Source organism: Meleagris gallopavo, chromosome 4 (assembly GCF_905368555.1).
Source record: "Meleagris gallopavo chromosome 4, MGAL_WU_HG_1.1, whole genome shotgun sequence".
Classification (NCBI taxonomy): Eukaryota; Metazoa; Chordata; class Aves; order Galliformes; family Phasianidae; genus Meleagris; species Meleagris gallopavo.
In genome coordinates, this window is record NC_139407.1 from 25,816,259 (window position 1) to 25,835,207 (window position 18,949).

Here is an 18,949-nt window from a genome sequence, read left to right on the forward strand (position 1 = left end):
CTTTGTTCTACTTCAACTGAATTAATTCAAGGTCAGTAGTAGGTATCAAGTCTGCTATCCAGAGCACAGCATTTTCTTCACTCCTCTGTAGTGGGGAAAAAAAGGCATTCTTTCCACAGAAAAGCAAAAATTTGTATGCAAAATTCTTAGATATTACTAAGAATGAAGTTATGGTACTACAAAGCACTAGATCTACACTTTTTAGACGCTCAAAATACAATTTAGAAGGTGTATGATCTATGTTTATCCCAGTGGGCGTTAAAATTTGTACAAAGATCTTTATTGAAGAAATCCAAGGAGGGGAAGGCTGTAGGGAGAAATCAACATCCCATTTTATAATACTATTTCATACACTTTCAAGTGAGATCCAGATTCAAGGCAACTACTTCAAAGAGGAGGTAGCTGATGAGATCCCAACCCTGTTCTGGAGAGCAGACCAAGAAACACATATGCTCCAAGGAGAAGGCAGAGATGTGAACAAGCTGCTGGCTGCATTTTGCTGGTCCATGGCATAAACATCCTACAGAGCAATGCAAAGGACAAGAGCTGATAAGCTGCTGCTTCATTACGCTTTCCTCAAATGAAGGCAGACTGTTCTGAAAGACATAAAAAGCACTGTCAAATGAAGTTATGAGCCTACCCCTCTAAACTTTATATCAGCCTTCAGGAAGGATATGTTTTTTGTAACATATGCCCACGTCAGAGCCTGAGCAGATACGCGTGTGCATGTATTACATTATCACACATTTATACATGTAGGTAAATGCAAATATGTATATATACTTCATATGTACCAAATAATTCATTTTTATGTTTCTCCTGCAGAACAGAAGAAAACCCCTGGAGCTGTAAAGCAACAGGAACACCAATCTACTTTTAGAAGTCAACATCAATTACTTGAAAGCTTAATTAGAGGTCTCTAAAACCTATTAAGGATTTTGGCTAAGGCAGATTTAAAGCAAGGTTCTGTAAGCATTTGTAAAAGTAGATTTGATAGCTGCAGATGGGCTGCAGCAGAGCTCCATCTGTCCAGAAAGCAGCTCTTCATTCCACATGCACAGTACTGTAAGTCCAGCACCGACGCATTATGCAGGGTAGAACCACTGCAGGAGAAGCACCTTGATGACATCCACACGAAGATCTGCTCTATGGAGAAAGGTCTTCCCTCCACCCCTGACCTGCTTTCCATAAGAAACGTTCAATTTAACTGCCGCTTCTTGAAAGTGCTTAGCAACTGCTAAAGTGATAGAAAGGATGTTTCCCCTTTGTGAAGTAAAGCACACCTGAGAAGCAGACTCTTGAAAACTAGTCAGTATTGTACTTGAGCAAGATTACATCTCATTTTTATATCCAGTAACTGAGAGCCTGCTAAAGGCACACAGAATCATAAAATGGCCTGGGTTGAAAAGGACCACGACGATCACCTGGTTTCAACCTCCCTGCTATGTGCAGGGTCACCAAGCACCAGGCCGCCCAGAGCCACATCCAGCCTGGCCTTGAATGCCTCCAGGGATGGGGCATCCACAACCTCCTTGGGCAACCTGTTCCAGCGTGTCACCATCCTCTGGGGGAAAAACTTCCTCCTAATATCTAACCTAAACCAACCCTGTCTCAGTTTAAAACCATTCCCCCTCTCCTATCACTATCCACATTCTGAAGTGAGCCAGCAAAAAGGTCTGCAAATCACCTGTCTTAAACATGGTTCAGTAAAACCAAATTGGAAATAAATAAATAAATAAATAGGTTAATACAGAAGATGCTTGCGCCCTGATTCTGATGCACAAAGTGCAAACATGGAGATTCTTACTTCTGCCTAACAGCTGTTTGGCAAAAGCAGAGTTCCTGGCAACTAGGGGGATTATTCGCTCTTTTAGATTGTGGATCCCTTCTTTTGGCATTTTTTTCCATATTCACGCAGACACAGAAATTGACTGAGACAAGATATACACACTGTCTACACACACTCCGCAGCCAGCAAGCAATTTGCAGGGCACATCAGAAAAATCTGAAGAAGAGCAAACAACACACAGCACTGCTTTCATGTTATCAAACAGGCCAATTACCCACAATAAGGCAGCCAGACTTCATAGGAAGGCACTATTCCCCACTGGTTCATTATAGAATTTCCCAAAAGGCCGAAGCATTCACTTGCTTTGGTGTTTTCATATTCCAGTATTTCTCAAACTCTCGAGTCACCTTGGATCTCTGTTAAATCTATACTCAGCAGGGTTTCTAAGCACTACCACCTTGCAAGCACTGCATAGATGTTGCCTTTTCCACTCAGACTTTCTATACCAAGGATCCACAGTTGATCTGCTTTCTGCAGCTCAAGATATCCATCATGATTTACCAACTGCTTGCCCATCTGCCCATATGGCACTCAGTTCTGTAGATGCAGAGCTGGTTGAGCAGTAAGAACAGTGCAGTCAATGCAACACCCATCACCTCCTGATCAGAACGTCAAGAACTACTTGTCAGCTGAAAAGCTTTGACCAAAAAAAAACAAAACATTCTTTGGTCATGACTGTCTGCTTTTCAGATGATCTCTTTATGAAAGCCAACAGCTTCCAGAATAGCTTACACCGCTTTATTTAAATCTTGCAATTAGGGGGTTTTTAGCTCCAGATTAATTAGTAGACAAATCAACTTGAAAACTTGGAATGCCTATGGTTAGGAAATCGTGATCTTGCTCTAGAACATTAGTTGACATAGCACAAGGGTTTTGTCTCAAAATAGCACATTAACAGGAATGTGGCCAGGTAATGCATGTACCTCAGCCTCTCACTCTGTTTATCGCACTTCAGAAAAATATATATAATTACGCACTATATGATTCAATATGCTGTTTACAACTTAACAATTATTAAATTGCCTATCCTGCTCCTTGAACACAGTTCACACACACACCCCATTTCTGATTCATCTCCAATTAAGACATGCTGTGCTTACTGAGTCCTACAGCCACTACATTCTTCATGCTTAAACTGCCCTCAGTGGTGACATGACTTAGGACTTCGTAGTCCTTTTCCTTTTAGGTGGGACAAGACGTTAATTCCTTTCCTAGGAGATTGTTCGACCTGTTACTGCTGCCCAAGCTTATGGTTTCTGAGACAAAAAATTAAATGAGATTCAGAGCACAGACGGAACCTTGCCACAAAGAATATAAGCATTGGTATTATTTGACAGTAACATGAATAGCTGCAGAGTGATGTGTAGAACTCTTAACTACATCTTCCACGCACACATAACAGATGACCTAAAGCCACAGCCAGTGAGATGGCCCAGTGTCACACATCTCATTTGGCTCTGTGCACTGGAATGCAACAACGCTCCATCCAACTGCAGTATTTTGGTACTTGGAGAGATGACAGGACAGAACAAGCTATAGAAGAGAGCATTGCCAGAAAACAGGAAAAACAAGATAGCAGCACCTCCTCCCTTCCCTTACACAATGACAAGCCCTCTGTTGCAAAAAAAAAAAAAAAAAAAAAAAAAAAAAAAAAAAAAAACCACAAAACAAAACAAAAAAACAGAGATCAGGGAAGTTCTACTTTGTATGGATGCTCAATTCATTCATACTAGCAGAGTTAGAGGACAAAGGGCCATATTACACCCTTGGCTACTTGTCCTTGTTATGCAGGCCTAGATGCTATGAGAGGAAAGCAAGTCCTGGCATCACCTTTCTTCTCTTTTGACAATGTTCTGTGAGCAGTAACAGACAGCAAGTCAGACTGAGGACACACACACGCAGTGCTCAAGCACAAACTGTGTTCACTGAACTGGGATGGAACCAACCTCTAACAGTCCTGCTCAGCTGAGGCACTGAGTGAAATAAGAATGGAAAGGTAATAGAAGAGCACTTGAATTTATTGGTAGAGCTAGAGCACAAAGAGCTACACCAGTAAAGGAATGCAACAGATTTTGCTGTTCTCAAAATCATTTTGGTAATTCCATATCCAGCAGCTTAAGCCCTACTCTTTTAGTTCACGGAGACCCAAAGAAACACTAACTAGAGAACATAAAAGAAGTAGAAACACCACAACTAGGCTAAAAACCTAGTGACCACTCTAAAATCCAAAAGCTCAACTCTTACAAAACATGGTCTTTATACTAGGTTTCATCCCTTCCACGCACGGCTACAACTTTTACAACCCAAGTATTACAGAACAGAACCACATATAACTTTGGAGTGTTATACCACGGCTTTCAAAACATTTTCAGTTCTTATATACAGTCTCACTATCATACATTCCTTATCAACTCTGCTTATCAAATGCTGAACTAGAATCTTGAAAGTTATTGAACTGGAATTGGCTTCCAGAACTTTTGAATATTTTAAAGTTGGGAAAAGGACAACTTTGGGAACAAGGTTTTTTAACCAGTGTCTACAGAGAACACACAAGAACTGTCCAGATTTGAAAGCATGTTGGCACTCAAGACATTCCCTGACCCCAAATGCTAGGTTCAGTATTAAGTTTCTAGCCATCCCAAATACAATCCTACACACACACACACATACACACACACACACAAAAAGAATAGAGGGTAAATCCATAGCAGTAGAAAAGATTAAGAAGTGTCAATATGAAAAGAACTCAAACATACCAAGTAAATAGTGTTTTCAACTCCAAATATCTCCCTCACATATCTAAGTTGAATATTGCATCCTTCCATTAACTTTGGAGGGGGAAACAAAATAAACCTGCTGTTATTAGAACTGTGTTACCCACTGCAACTCCAGGTCTTAAAAGGGACAAAAAGAAAAATGCAACAGAAAGGAACACAATTTTTTCCACATTTAACATAATAGTTGTATGCACTTAAAGTGCATCAATGGATTAGGTTAATTTCTTCTCTTCTGAAGGAGTTCATTTTCTGCCTTTGGCAGGTAAGGTTTTGATCAGCTTGTCAAACCTCTGAGAAGAAATACAGCAGCCATCTGCATCAAATTACTTTGTCTTGAGGATAGTTACATTTCCTTCACCTAAGTCCTTCTTCTCCACCATCTATTTTTTTTATCCTACATTTTAGGTACTGGCTTAAAATTCATCCATTTAACTCACAGCATAAAGGTCTATGGAATTTATCTCTGGTCAAAAGATGGAATTCATTTTTTTTTTTTCATAATATCCACCGAGCTTTCCCTAGAGACCTAAAAACAAAAGTAAACTTTAAGCCATAGCTACCACAACTCCCTGCTCCACTGAGGAGTGCCTCACAGTAGCGATCGAATCTCCGATTCCCCATGTCCAGTATCACTCTTAATTGATTAATTATCAGACTAAGCCAACTAATGGATTGCAGCAGGACAATCTCTCTTGTTTTGTAACAGGAAAGAGATCACACAGTTATCTATAATCACAGACACCCGAATGGGAACCGATTTCCACATCTTTTCACCTTCCCACGATTTTTATAACAAAGCACCAAAACCTGCTCCTACCGTGTAGGTTTACCTCAAGCTGCAGAGGAGAAAATAAAAATGGGAAGAGAAAGACCAAAATTTGACAAGTTAAATCTCAAAAAGGTGTAACATTTAATATCTTTTCAGAAGCAGAGCTTCCTCACCATGCGGAGGAACAAAGACAGCACCAAAACACCATCAGCCATAGAAAGAAGCAGGACAGACAGAAGAGGAACTGCATGAGTGCACACACAAACTGTTTCAGCTGGGGAAGGAACACCCAACACAGAGGCATAATTCTCTACAGGTGCCAAGTCTTGCTGGCAAACATAAGACATATTGTTGATCATTGATATCATAATTACTAATCAATTTTTTTTTTTTTTTTTTTTTGTAGCATTTTCATGCCTTGCTTTACTAGCTGTTTTTCATCCACTTACCTGGAAACCTTATATTACCCCAATCATTTAGGGCAAAATAATTGCTTACAGCAATTCACAGGCTGTATTTTGAAATTCAAAGATTAAAAGGTTTAGCATCAGCAGGAATTCTAACTGAAGACAGCTGGCACTCAAATTAGCCTTCACCTTTCGTCATGCTAACCAGTACCTCCTTCAATAGGTCAGTGTGCTTCCACAACAAGACTTCACCCTGAATTCTACACTAGTAGTAAAGATAAGCAGGCAGTAGAGCCCCTTGCATCTCCAAGTGACATTTGGGAAGGGAAAACAAAAGAAAAAGGTCCTGAAAACAGTTTATAGACAGGGTACCTTGGGGCTCCAAAGTACTACAAAAAGCAATCACTCCCATGAGATGCATTTTAGTTCTGGCACAACAGCCTCTCCTTTTTTTCTTTTTTAATCTGGTTTCATAGCATATCATTGAAAATACATCATAAACCTCGAACTCAATGCTGTCTGCATAACAAGTAAATTTATATAGAAATTATTGAAGTCTAGACAGGCAATCCTTGCTCTTCCCCTTGTCCAAAACCACTGAAAAGGGAAGCAGAAGCAGCACATTTTGCATCATCAGCAGACTTCCCAAGTTGCAGTTCATGCTACGGTGAAAAGTTAAATGCTGTGATCTTCAATTCTTTAATATTTTCAAAGCAAAAACAATGGGTGGGGCAGAATAAGAGAGCATGCATATATCAAAGAATTCAGTTAATGTCAAATATTTTCTCTAATATTGAAAAATATATTCTGCACTATGCAAGCAAGTTTCACATATCAAACTAAATGCAACTTGTTTTTTCTATTTGGCTGTTTAATAGCCAGTAGTGAAAGACAGAGCTTGCAGCTGTTGGACAGTATCACATAACTAAAAGGTTTAAGGTAAAAAATCCTCTTTTTGACTCTTCTATGCTTATTTCAGCAAGCAGGGCAAAAGAGCCCACACAGCAAAAGAGCACTTGCACTCATGCCAACAGAAAATAGCAATCTGACACTGAGGCAGGCAAGAACAAAAAGAATGCCTTTTATCATTACAGAACTTACTTCAGTTCTTCAGCAATGTGTCTCTTACCCATAACCGAAATCAACCAATTTACATCTCTGCAAGTTGTATTTGTTTCACTAGTCCTGTTCTTTGAATTTCTGTTTGTATGGCTCTTTTTCTGCTTTCAGCTCACCACAGAACAACTCCATACAGCAGACCCCACAGGAATAATTCGAGCTGTGCAGGTGAGATTCAGAACTTCATGATTTCTCACATAGCTCTGAGAAGTAGACTACACGTGGAGCCCATCAGAAACCTACTTTAGATCTTAGCCATCCGTGGTAGCAAGACATTCATCTTCACTGAAGCCTCTTCCCAGCATTCTAGCTGTTCTTACTGACATCCTGTCTGTTTCTCACTACCTCATCTCTGCACTGAGCAAAGATTCAAGTACCCCAAAACACTCTTTTCATCATGGCAATCAAGAGAACTGCTGCTGATCTTAAAACCTCACCACTGCTATTACATATTTTGACCTTGCACTACGTTTCATTCTTTAAAAGTTATTTTTCTCATAACAGTTTAATTCTTTTCAATCAACATAAACATCTAAAGAGGTATAAAACCCCAACTTTGTTACATTAGAGTACATCTTCATTGTTTGCTATTAGGAATACATTGTTTAAAAGCCTACCCAGATCATGATTGTTACCTTATGTTAAGCTGGTAGAAAGGAACTCAGCAACCTGCATTTTCTAACTCAAACTAGAACTCAATTAAGATACAAAAATAACCTCTTACATCTTCATTATTACATAAATGATATAAACCATATATATCCCTGTGAAATAAACCATCTTAAAAGTTTCAGGTCCACAGCAGTTGCATACATTACCCACCAACACACGTCAGTACTGAGGTTATTAACATTTAATGGTGACCAACCAATTAATATTTGAATAGACTTGTCTAAACTATTTTATTATTTAATCAAATAGAATCTTCTCACCTTCATCTTTAATAACAACCAAAAAAAATGCAATAGAAACTCAGAGACAGAAGCACTCTGGTGCTAAAACTTGCTCCTCTCTTCCCAACCAATTAATTTGATTCTACAGAGCTGTATGACAGTGAGCTCCCTTGGTTACATGACTGCATGTCACTGCATCCCTTCCTAAGATGTCTGAAGGGAGTGGGGACTCCTGGTTAAAAGGTCAAAAGCAAGGGACTGCAGACTGAATCAGATAGCTCAACACTCTGCTTACATCTCCTCTGCTGGGTGAAAGTTTCTCTTTCAGGTACACAGAATCATAGAATTATTAAGGTTGAAAGAGACCTCTAGGATTATCAAGTCCAACTGTCAACCCACCCCCACCATGCTCACCAAATCACATCCCTCAGCACCACATCTCCACGGCACAGCAGTTCCCAAGGCTGGGATTCTTTGGTTGCATTGAGTTCAACCCTATGAACAGCAAAGAAGCCCATGCAGAGGTGCATGAGCTCCATGGGCAATAAGCAGGGGAAAAAATGTTAAAAATGACAAGATAAATCTTATGTGGAGGACCTTTCTATTGCATACGATATTTAGGAACCTAAGCAATGCACAATTTAAGAACTTCTTTTATACAGATCAAGTCACCCCTCTCAGCATCCTTCTTTGGCAGCTGTCAGTTCATTGGGTTCCTGAGTAAAGGTGACATCTGAGCAATCACATCTGTCAGTAATGCCCAGCACGCTGTCAGGATGTCTAATCCCTTTCTGAAAACACTATCAGTTCACATAACATTCCCTTCCAATTACACAGCTCTAATTCAGCACTTCACAAAGAGTATTTTCTCTGCTATGAAGAGAAACCAACGAATTTTCTTCAGTTCTGTTGGAGAGGAACAGGACAAGTGCCTTGAGGTATTTCTCATGCCTCATGGCTATCTTATGAAGACCACCTGGCTTTCACCAGCATGCAGCAACACACATTTGCAGCCACCAGACATAAGGAAATGCTTTCCCCTGCCTGCCTTTGTTGTGAGCACTACCACCACGGTACCAACAAATCCAAACAACCTTCCATCACAGAAAATACAGTAAGCCTGTGTGCTTCAGCTGAATGGGCTGCTCCAAAGTGATAACCCAATTGTGTAGCTACTCAATAACTGAGTCTATAGAGCTGATGGAAACAAACTTGTATCGCTGCCAGCTAGTACATCTTTGTAACCACACTAACGTCATTCAAGGGACTGCAATGACAGGGCATTCTGAAAAACAAGGCTGTTCAGAAGTTCTTGGGGATATGACTCTTTCTGTAAGCATGTTCATTTGCCAAGTAAACAGCATCAGAAGAAACCTCTTTGAGGGAAAAAAAACAAAAGTTAAAGTTCTGCTATTGCCTCCTAAAGTTATAGTGCTCCACTGCTTGCAGATCTTGCTCAGTGGGTCACCGCAGCAGATTTCCCAGGCAACTGCCTCATTTTTTGGAGTCTGAACAACCTTTGGACTGAAAAAGGGCAACAACTAACAGATCCCAGACAAAAAGTGGGAGATCCAGGAATGCTGCTCAGGTTGAAGACGTAAAATCTCATCCCAAACTTTATCAAGGAGAAAGTTACTTTTAAAGAGAAATATTGTAAAATTCTAAATTCTAACATAACAAGTGTTTATATACACACACACATATACATATATATTCCAGTAGCTATTCAATGTGGGTTCTTTTGCTGCCTTGCCATCTACAGCTTTCTACCAACGCGATGATTTTGTCTGAAGCTCCCCTTCAAAAGCTTAAGAGGAAATCTCCTCAGGCACAGGGCACTGGTATATGAAGCAGAGAAAGTATGGTTCAGGATACACAGGAACTCAAAAGGAAGGCTGGACAGAACCTCCTTCGTAAAATCTGCAATGATTAATCTTTTACTATAAAGTGCTTCTTGACAAATGAAATCTGCAATAACATGTGCAGATAGGCAGTATTCTCATTTCCTAGAAGCCAAATTAATGTAAGTAAGTCCAATTCTGATCCTTGTGGAAAATGAAAGGAAAATTATTTCAGAACAATAAACAAGAAAATGCATCTCAACCCTTTTAAGGTTGAATAGTTGAAATAGCCTAAGATGTTTGAAATGCAAGATCTCTGAAGGAGAAAATGTGATTTATTACCTGATGAAACACGTATTTAAGGAAGTTACATACACTCTGTAATGAGGCTGGAGGGATAACTCCGTACAAACCTAACCACACAGTTGTCCAGTCAGCAACGCATACTACAGAGACCGTCTCCCAAAGCAACACATGCACTGTTACTCATTGACATTAACAAGTGAATAACAGAAGCAGAACTTGTACTACCCTATCAAACTATTTGCTTGCCTGACAGGCAATTTCCCCGTTAATTTACTGGTAGCAAATACAGACCTATTATTTCACTGACCATAATCCTAAGCAATACGAAGGGATCTTCCACTCAGTGGTTATATGGGAAAGATGATAAAAGGCAATACACATACACTTCATTTCTCTTCTGTAACCTTTTGTTAAAATGCTAAGTTTTGCAAATAAAAAAGAAAAGTGGTCGGTAATAATAAATTGTTGTGCTCCATAACCTGTGACAGAGAGGAACAAGAATAAGTAAGATTCCTTTCAGTATTTCTAGGAATAAAACTGTTATATTTCTCAACTACCCACAATGACACAGGAAAAAAACCAAAATATTCCATTTTTCATGCCTTCATAACTTCAGACAATCTGCAAATGCAAATCTTTCATCTCTAAAACCAGGCATGCTTCTGCTAGGAAATACAGATATTTGTAACAGTTTAAGTAAACTTCAAACTCCAATATAGTCCCCTCTAATCCACTTAATATTTCAAAATGAGACAACATAGTGGTTAGTAGATCTCAAAAGCCCTACCAAAAAGCTTTGACATGCAGCCCCAAACATAACTGATGTAAGTCTGAAATGTTGTTAAGATTTCTCCAGATCCATTCTCCAGCTCTTGGAGCACCTGCCACGTTCCAAACGAGGGTTGAAGAGTCACATCCCAACACCTTTCTTTGGTGACCCCACCAGAGTCCTGGGGCCACTCACATCACAGGTTCATTTGTTTCTGTGTCTTCTGCACAGCTACTGATGTCTATGTGAAAAATGGAAGACATACCAAACAATCTACACACGTCATTGAGATGCTAAAAAAAATAATATTAAAAAGGGAAAAATCCTCATCTGAAACATAAAATGAGTCACTGGGAACCAATTCCTTGTACAAACAAGGAGCTGCAAATGACTGTCTATAACCCTTGTGATAACAAGATAAGTCATGTTCTGTCTGCACTCAGTAACAAGCTACAAAGCCTTCACGTTTAGTTCCTTGTTTTTTCCCCTTAAGAGGCCTTGAGGGCCTGCCCACTACCTGATCCCAACAACGGCTATTACACGAAGAAAAATCAAGGACTACAGAACAGACATGAACTCACAAATGCTTACATCTTCAAGCATGCCATTTGGCTGTGAATATTATTTATATTTATGACTCTTTATGCCTTTCAGTGTTGATTCCAAAACAGAAAGGAAGTCAACAGTGAATGAAATAGTTTCTACAGCAACTTGGCCTAACTGTGGTAGTACAGAGAACTCGTAACTTCAGTTTTATAAAGCAAACAGCCGTGGCATTAAGATTCCAACAGATGAGGGCATGCTGAAACCCAATGGGAGGACTCCAGACATCTGGCTTCTATGGAGTATCAGCTGTAGCTACTTATGACTACATGCTCAACCTACAAAACATGAGAAATTTGTGTACCGCAACAGTTTCCTCCCTACACCCCAACAAATTCAAGACCAAAAAAAAAAAAAAAAAAATTGGATTTCATGGGAAGGTGATAGAGAACTTGTGTTTAAGTGTTTAAGTTCTCTAACTTGGAAAAGAGTTGAACAAGATCAGAATGTTTCCTGTTAAACTCAATATCAGTTTCAAGCCTACAGCACAACTACAAATCATCTGCAACAACACCATCAAGGAAAGTCACCCAGATAATCTTTCAGCTCAAGATATACTTTTTTTTCTTTTCTTTTTTTTAGTAAAGCAGATTTCAGTGCTTCTCTGCATGTATGCCTGAAATGAAGCACCTATGCAACATGCAGGCACTCAGCGGTCAATACAACACAAAGACCATTCTCAGATTCATTTTCAAGAAATTCAGCAAACTCTACAGGAATTTCTCTCCAATACCTCTCCCCCAGACACAGAGAAATGTTCCTAAGACAATTTCACAAGAAACAAAAAGACTGGCAGAATACCCCTACTCCAAATACACCCTTCCTCTGACAAAGTACAGGCACAAAGAGGTTGAAAGTCTTGCCACCTGAAAGTCTGCAGAAGTGATGTTTTCCGACAGGCTGGCTCAAGCACTTGACAAGAAGCCGGTATTCAAATCCAAGTTTCAGCACCTACCTTTTTACTATTTCCACATTTCTCCCTCTGTGCTTCACTTCTAGCTTGGAAGTGGGGCACTTGGAAAGAGGAGGGCAGCTTTACCTCCTTTCTCACGCATCTGGTTCCAACAGGAACAATGTGCTGACACGACATCCAGTATTAAATCTGATATTACAGTATCATCTACAAAGCCTTAATGACACTGAATAATCTGAAAAAGTACAGCCTTCAAATATCAGCAACAAAACATCAGCAACTTTAACACTATGTCTGCTGTAGTTCTCCAATTATTTCTCACTGAATTCCTGTGGCATGCTGGCATGACGTTGTAAATTTACACATAAAAGATGGAGGAACAACAGATGAAACCTGAGAACAAAGTTTTCTCACCTGTTGTTCTTCCTAAGAAGTTTCTTAAGCTAAGCATAGCAGATCCCTATCCTGGCAACTGGATTTCAAATTCACAGGACATATCATTGTCCCAAGGCAGGCACTCAATTGCTTTTTATGAAGGCATTTTAATAGATAATGATGCACAAGGAATATGTCTAGCTGCTTACCAGGTATTTAAGTGGCATAGGAGAAAGAGAAGCCTGGACAAAACAAAAACAGCACCAAAGAGTCTTCTCCTGCCCTTCCCATCCATAAGCGTCAGCTTCCTCCTCTGCACCTGAGGAGGAGGTGGGGCTGGGAACCACTTCTTTCAGGAGTTCCACCCTACTTTACAGATGCACAGATTTCATTAACAGCTAACTGGCGACATACAACATTAACTTATTCTGGTATTCATGGCTTTCCATCCACAATTGTTCCACGGAAAGTGACAGCTCAGGGCAATCACTTACAGATATTTCCTGCACTATGACACACTACCCTAGAACTCTGGTTCACTGACTGGTTCATTTTAAAACTAGAAAACTGTTAAACAATATTTTCTTTACAATGTCTAAAACATGGCAGGCAGACCAATGCTTACACGTTCCCAGGCTTAACAGTGTGCTGGTGAAATCACTTTCAGTTTTAGAGTATCATGAACAGCATGAAGTCCTAGGCTTGTTATATGAGTAAACTGGAAGGCTCTTCCTATAAAACCATTTCCCCCAAGGAGCTGATGTCACTCCTGCCCAAGTTAAGTTCTGATAGGTGCTGTGAACAACTTCCAGAGACCCTCCAGACCAAGGTCTCCTGACTGTAGAGAGCTCCAACAAGGATGCCTGTAGCAGTCAGGCCCTCTGGGTCTTATTGGTCACTATTTCAACATACAAATATTTTAGGCAGTGTTTAATATACAGCAGTTCTCAGAGGTTCAGTGATAATGCAGAGCTTTGTTCCAGTGACTGCTACTTCAACAATAAGCTCCATTTCAGAGGCCGTCCAGTCTCATTTTATCTAATTACTCACCTCTCCTGCAGGAGCAGTGTGCAATTAGGGTTGGCTGATTACGATTTGAAGGCGCTTGGAAGATTTACTGTGCCACCCAACTGCTAATTATTATTGCTCAGACCCGCATTCATTTGAGAGGAAAATAGCTGTGTGCCAATTTATGTCAGAACTGTCTCTTGTTCCACATGTGAACGTTAATATCCTTGCTTTTCTGAACTCCTTAGGAAGCAAACAGATAAAGGCTGTTTGTTTGTTGTTTTTTTTTTTTTTGCATTTGCACTCTTTCAATGCTGTACTTAACCCATATTTACAGGAACCACATGGCTGACAAATCCCACTTTAAAGTGAAAACAGCAAAGCAACGTGGTGAAACACAAGACCTTCCTTCCCACTGATCCAGCAAATGCAATTCCTGTACCTAAAATAACTGCAGCTCATCCTAGAGAAGCTGAAACATGAATGCAAACTCTCCATTGCATTGTACTGATATTGGCTTGAACCGTTCATGCAAAGGCACATTACAAGAATCAGTCCCCAAAGTTCAGGGGAGACCTTACTGCTCTCTACTACTCCCTGAAAGGAAGCTGTGGAGGGGTGGGAGTCAGACTCCTCTCTCAAGTAACAGCAATAGGATGAGAGAGAATGGCCTTAAGTTGTACCAGGAGAGGTTCAGGTTGGATATTAGGAAGAATTTCTTCTCAGAAAGAACAATAAGGCATTGGAAAGGGCCCAGGAAGGTGGCAGACTCACCATCCCTGGAAGTGTTCAAGAACTGTGTGGACATAGCACTTAGGAACATGGTTAGTGGGCATGGTGGTGATGAGTTGATGGTTGGACTTTGTGGTCTTAGTGGTATTTTCCAATCTCAATGACTCTATGATTATACTGCTTACATTTCAGGGCTGCTATGGAAGGACATGCTTATTGATGGGAGAAGAAGTTCTTCTGATGAAGCACAAACACCCAGCGTACAAGCTGCACAGACAGGTGTGTCTGATAGCACGAGGAGTGGTGCAGAATCTGCTGTAACATACTGCCAAACAAAAGATCTAAGAGCAGATTGACTCTTTCCTCATCAGTATTTCTTGCACAAGAACCAACCCGCTGTTGATGTTCTCCCAGGTGTGCTTTTCTCCCAGCCGATTCCAACTCTTGAGAGTACAACTTCTCTGGAGATGTTCAAGACCCACCTGGATGCCTACCTGTGCAAGCTGCTGTAGGGAGCCTGCTCTGGCAGGGCGGATGGACTCGATGATCTCTAGAGGTACCTTCCAAGCCCCACAATTCTGTGATTCTGTAACCGGGATCACACTATGGCAGCCAGGCGCAGGCAGGAGGGGCACAATCCGCACACGGCAGGCTCAGTCCCCAGGAGCAGCCCGATCTTTGGACCTCATCTCACCAAGCACGTTCCATCCCGCCGGAGAGGCGGCAGGACCCCATCGCGCTCCTTCCCAGCCCCACGCTCAGGCTCCCTCCTCCCACGCAGATCCATCCCCACGCCCAATCCCACAGATACCCGCACCCAACCCCGCAGTTTCACGTCTTACATCCACTTCGCATCGCGCCCACGGAACCAAACCGGTTCCAGCCGTTTCCCCACTACTCAGGAGGGGAACCGAGCAGCTCCCGGCGGCTCCTAAGAAGTCGCCGCCTTTGTTGCTCTCAACGTGCAACTTCAAGAGAATGACACAATCTCCAACAGGAGAGAAATCACCCCACGCTTTGCGGAGGTGACGATTGCTGGAGACAAAAACCCGGCGAAACCCACGCTGGTTCTCATCACCGACCAGAAACCGTTCAGAAAGCGTGAAAGCGTCCCGCTGCGAGAGGCTGCGAGCCCTTCTCTCGGGTGGCCCCGGGCCCCCCAGCTCCGCCCGCTCCGTACCGGCCCTGGGGAGATCCGGAGGCCCCCTCCATCCTCCGTACCCCCGGCCCAGCCTCCCCTCCTCCCCGCGCACCGGAGCGCAGTGCCCGGCCCCGCTTACCGCCGCCTCAGAACCTCGGTGGCCGCCGCCTATGGAGGAGCGCGGGGCGGCCGTCAGCACGCAGCACCATCGCCGCCCGCCCCGGCGCTCTCCTCTCCCGCACGGCGCTGATGGGCGGGCGCGGCCGCCTCCTCTCCCCGCCCCGCCGCTCCCTGCTTCCCTCCCCCTGAGCCCGCCGCCACCGCCCGCGGGCACCCACCGTGGCCTTCCCGCTCTACTCCGCACCGCCGCCCGCCGAGGGCCGCCAGAACGCGGGGAGGCGGCCGCGCAGCCGCCCTCCGCCCGCTCTCTCCCTCCCTCCCTTCGTAGCGCCCCCGCGGCGGCGGGACGCTGCCGGCACAGGCCCGGCCCTGCCCTCCCCCTCAGCGGGCGGTTCCGAACTCCTCTTTCCCATTCTTTCTTTCGCCAGGAATGATGTTAATTCTGGCGGTTCCTTGTCTTTGGTCCGGCAGAAGGCAGTGCTGAGGGGCGGGCGAACCCAAAAGGGACCCCTCCATCACCACGCATCTCATGAGCAGCTACGCCACAGTGAAATTATTCAAAAACAAAAAACAAACAAACAAAAAAAAGCCCACAATGAAACCAGTCTGTGGACCAACTCTCAAACAAGGCCGATCCTTTTTAGGCGTCGGTGAGGAGAAAGCCTGCTGAGTTGGTTCCGTTTCCACTCCGGATTGAGGCTCCCTGTGCCCAGCCCTCGTCTGTTGCTGCCCCAGGGACCCATGAGAGTTTCTGTATCCTCTGGGAGACGGATGGGGGTGAGAGGTATGAAAAATCCTCCAGCTGCAGTGAATTGCAAACTTGCTTTCTTGAAAATGAACTTTTCTAGAATGAGAGTGGAGAAGAACCATTTCTAGTTTATTTCTGAAGATTTTTTAATTTATTTTTTATTTAAAAAATTTTTTTTTGTGGAAAGAATTGCTTGAGTACAAATAAAAATATTTACTGTAACTTTTTCATCATTACATACACATTCCTTTGCACCAACTGCAGAATGAAAGGCTCAGCATAAGTCTGTCACAAGCAATAGTGTCACTGACTGTGTGTAGGTCTTCACAAATTTAAGGACGAATGGAAGGAATAATTAACATTTTTAAGAGAGAGCAGCAATCAGAGTTGCTGTTAGTTTTGTAATTAAAATACTCTTTTCTCATAATACAAATTCTTGAAGTTGATAACTCTGCAAGCAGCCCAGGGAGCTGGTGCAGTCACTGTCTCTGGAGGTGTTCAAGAACTGTGGAGATGTGGCACTGAGAGACATGGTTAGTGGGGATGGATTGATGGTCAGACTGGATGACCTTAGAGGTCTTTCCAACCTTGATGATTCTCTGATTCTGTGATTCTATTTACTCTTAAAGGTGAACTCAGCATATTGCTTCCCACCTTGTGAACCAGAAGAGAGCTCCTGTTGGTGTCCATACACGTACACATCTCCATGGCAGGGCCCACCTCCTACTCCTTCAAGTCAGACTCTTAGAGAAAGAAGAATTCCTTTACAGATATTGATGAACTTCAGTAGATTTTATCCCAAAACTCTGCTTCCATGCTTCAGATCAATGTATAGTTGAAAACAGCTGTTACTATGTTATCTATCTCTTCTGCTATATTTGAAAATAGGGCATGGAAAGGACTCTGTAGGGATATAGAATTGTTTGTTTGTTTTAAAAGATACATTATTACTTCAGGTAAATACAATGAGTAAAACAGGACTTATTTTCTACAGGTGTGTTAAAGTTCAGCCCATGTAGCAAGGCAGCATTACCTTCTTGAGCTGGATGTCTCTGGATAAAGCAGTCTCCTCCCCAGAATGTTACCTCTCTTAAAAGTCTGCATATTTGATTGCAATTTACTTTCCTCTAAACAAGATTTAGTTCCTTGTTCTTCATCCTGCTAATGGGCATCTGCTTGGGACTCTGTTTTCCTCCGCCTTGTAAATCTATGTGAATATCTTCACAATTATCTCATTAGACTACTTAATTTTATTTCTTTTTAATTAAATACCTTCAACAAGGAAACTTGGAGCTTAGGATCAATGAAAAGCTAATTTCCATCCTCACCTACCGTGCATTTTACAGGAATGCAAATACATGAAAAGCCTTGCCATCACTTCAGAGGTTCCTTGCAGCACTAAAATAAAGACATCACACACTGTGCACAAAGACTGACGCCTTGGACTGTCTCCACTGCTGAAAAATGGAATGGCTTTTGTCAGTATGGTAATACTGCCACTTTCTGTGAGTGCTGTGTATGTTTACTGAGACACCAGCTCTTAACTTCACATATTTCTGAGTGTGACATTTTCTTCTGATGCTCACAGTAAGTTTCCATGTTAGCCACATCTACAGAACTTAAACTTTTCTTTTGCATGGAGTGTCTGGCAAATAAATGTATACTCCAATTATTCCACCTCAAAGTGTTGCATCATTTACTCAACGCTTTTGCTTAGGGAAAAGAGAATAAATCACGTTATTTGCTCTTCTTGTTGAAACCTCTTTAATAAACAGGTGTGCCTTCATGTGTGTCTAAATGGGGGATTCAGGAGCCCCTCTGTGTTCCTGGCTTGGGATACATGCCTGGCCACACCTTGGCTGTATATGAGGAGAAAATCTGCACATAAATCAGCACACTCCCTTAATCTTGTGCTTGTGGGTAACTGGGAAGTCAAAAATGGTGTGGCACACTCCTGTGCTTTTTTGGAGATAGATTGGAGGAAGACTTGGTCTAACTATTCACACTTCATGATGAAGGAAAGCCATTTTAAATAAAAAAGGAAATTCAACTCAGCTGCATCTTAGAGCAATTCACACACAAGGCACAAAGCACCTTCCTTTTAATTTAGATTCTATTAGGTGTTGTCCTAGTATTATCTGAAAGATCCTAAAGAACTGAAATCAGTCACTCTGAAAGAAGAAGCAAAGAGAAATACATACCAGAAAGATTAAATCTCTCTGAAAGATGAAAACTCAAGTGCAGCGACTGTCTGGGGCTTTCAAAAGTGACAATTCATCCTGGGCACCTCCTAATTTTGGTGGGATGTATTTTCCAAAAGCAAACGAGAATGCTGCCTGAAGTTTGGCAGCTTGATGCACAAATCCTTTTCCAAATGTTACCCATTTTTGTATTCCATGGCTAAGTGACAATGAAGGGACACTGCTACATACACATGATGAGAGTGAATGCCAGTGAGAGAAGGAAAGCCCCAACCTGTAAGAAAATCCTTCTGGTAGGAAAGTGACAGTGAGATTTCAGGTGTGCTCACAAGCTGTGTGTCAGTACAACCACAGAAAAAAGACTCAAAACACATTTGG

The 18,949-nt window shown here is 42.0% G+C and overlaps 1 protein-coding gene and 1 pseudogene across 3 annotated transcripts in view; both read right to left on the reverse strand.

Annotated features, from left to right (window-relative positions):
* PTPN13 (protein tyrosine phosphatase non-receptor type 13) overlaps window positions 1-15,984 on the reverse strand; it is a 106,968-nt gene extending 90,984 nt beyond the window's left edge. For 2 of the 3 annotated variants that reach the window (XM_085222531.1, XM_085222529.1), the window contains exon 1: window positions 15,642-15,799. The gene's annotated coding sequence lies outside the window, so the exon portion shown is untranslated. Of the gene's footprint in view, window positions 1-15,641; window positions 15,800-15,840 lie in introns of those variants that run through there. The other variant, XM_085222530.1, reaches the window with a different exon arrangement.
* On the reverse strand, window positions 14,861-17,060 carry LOC146544451 (uncharacterized; annotated as a pseudogene).
* Window positions 17,061-18,949: the final 1,889 nt, after the last annotated feature.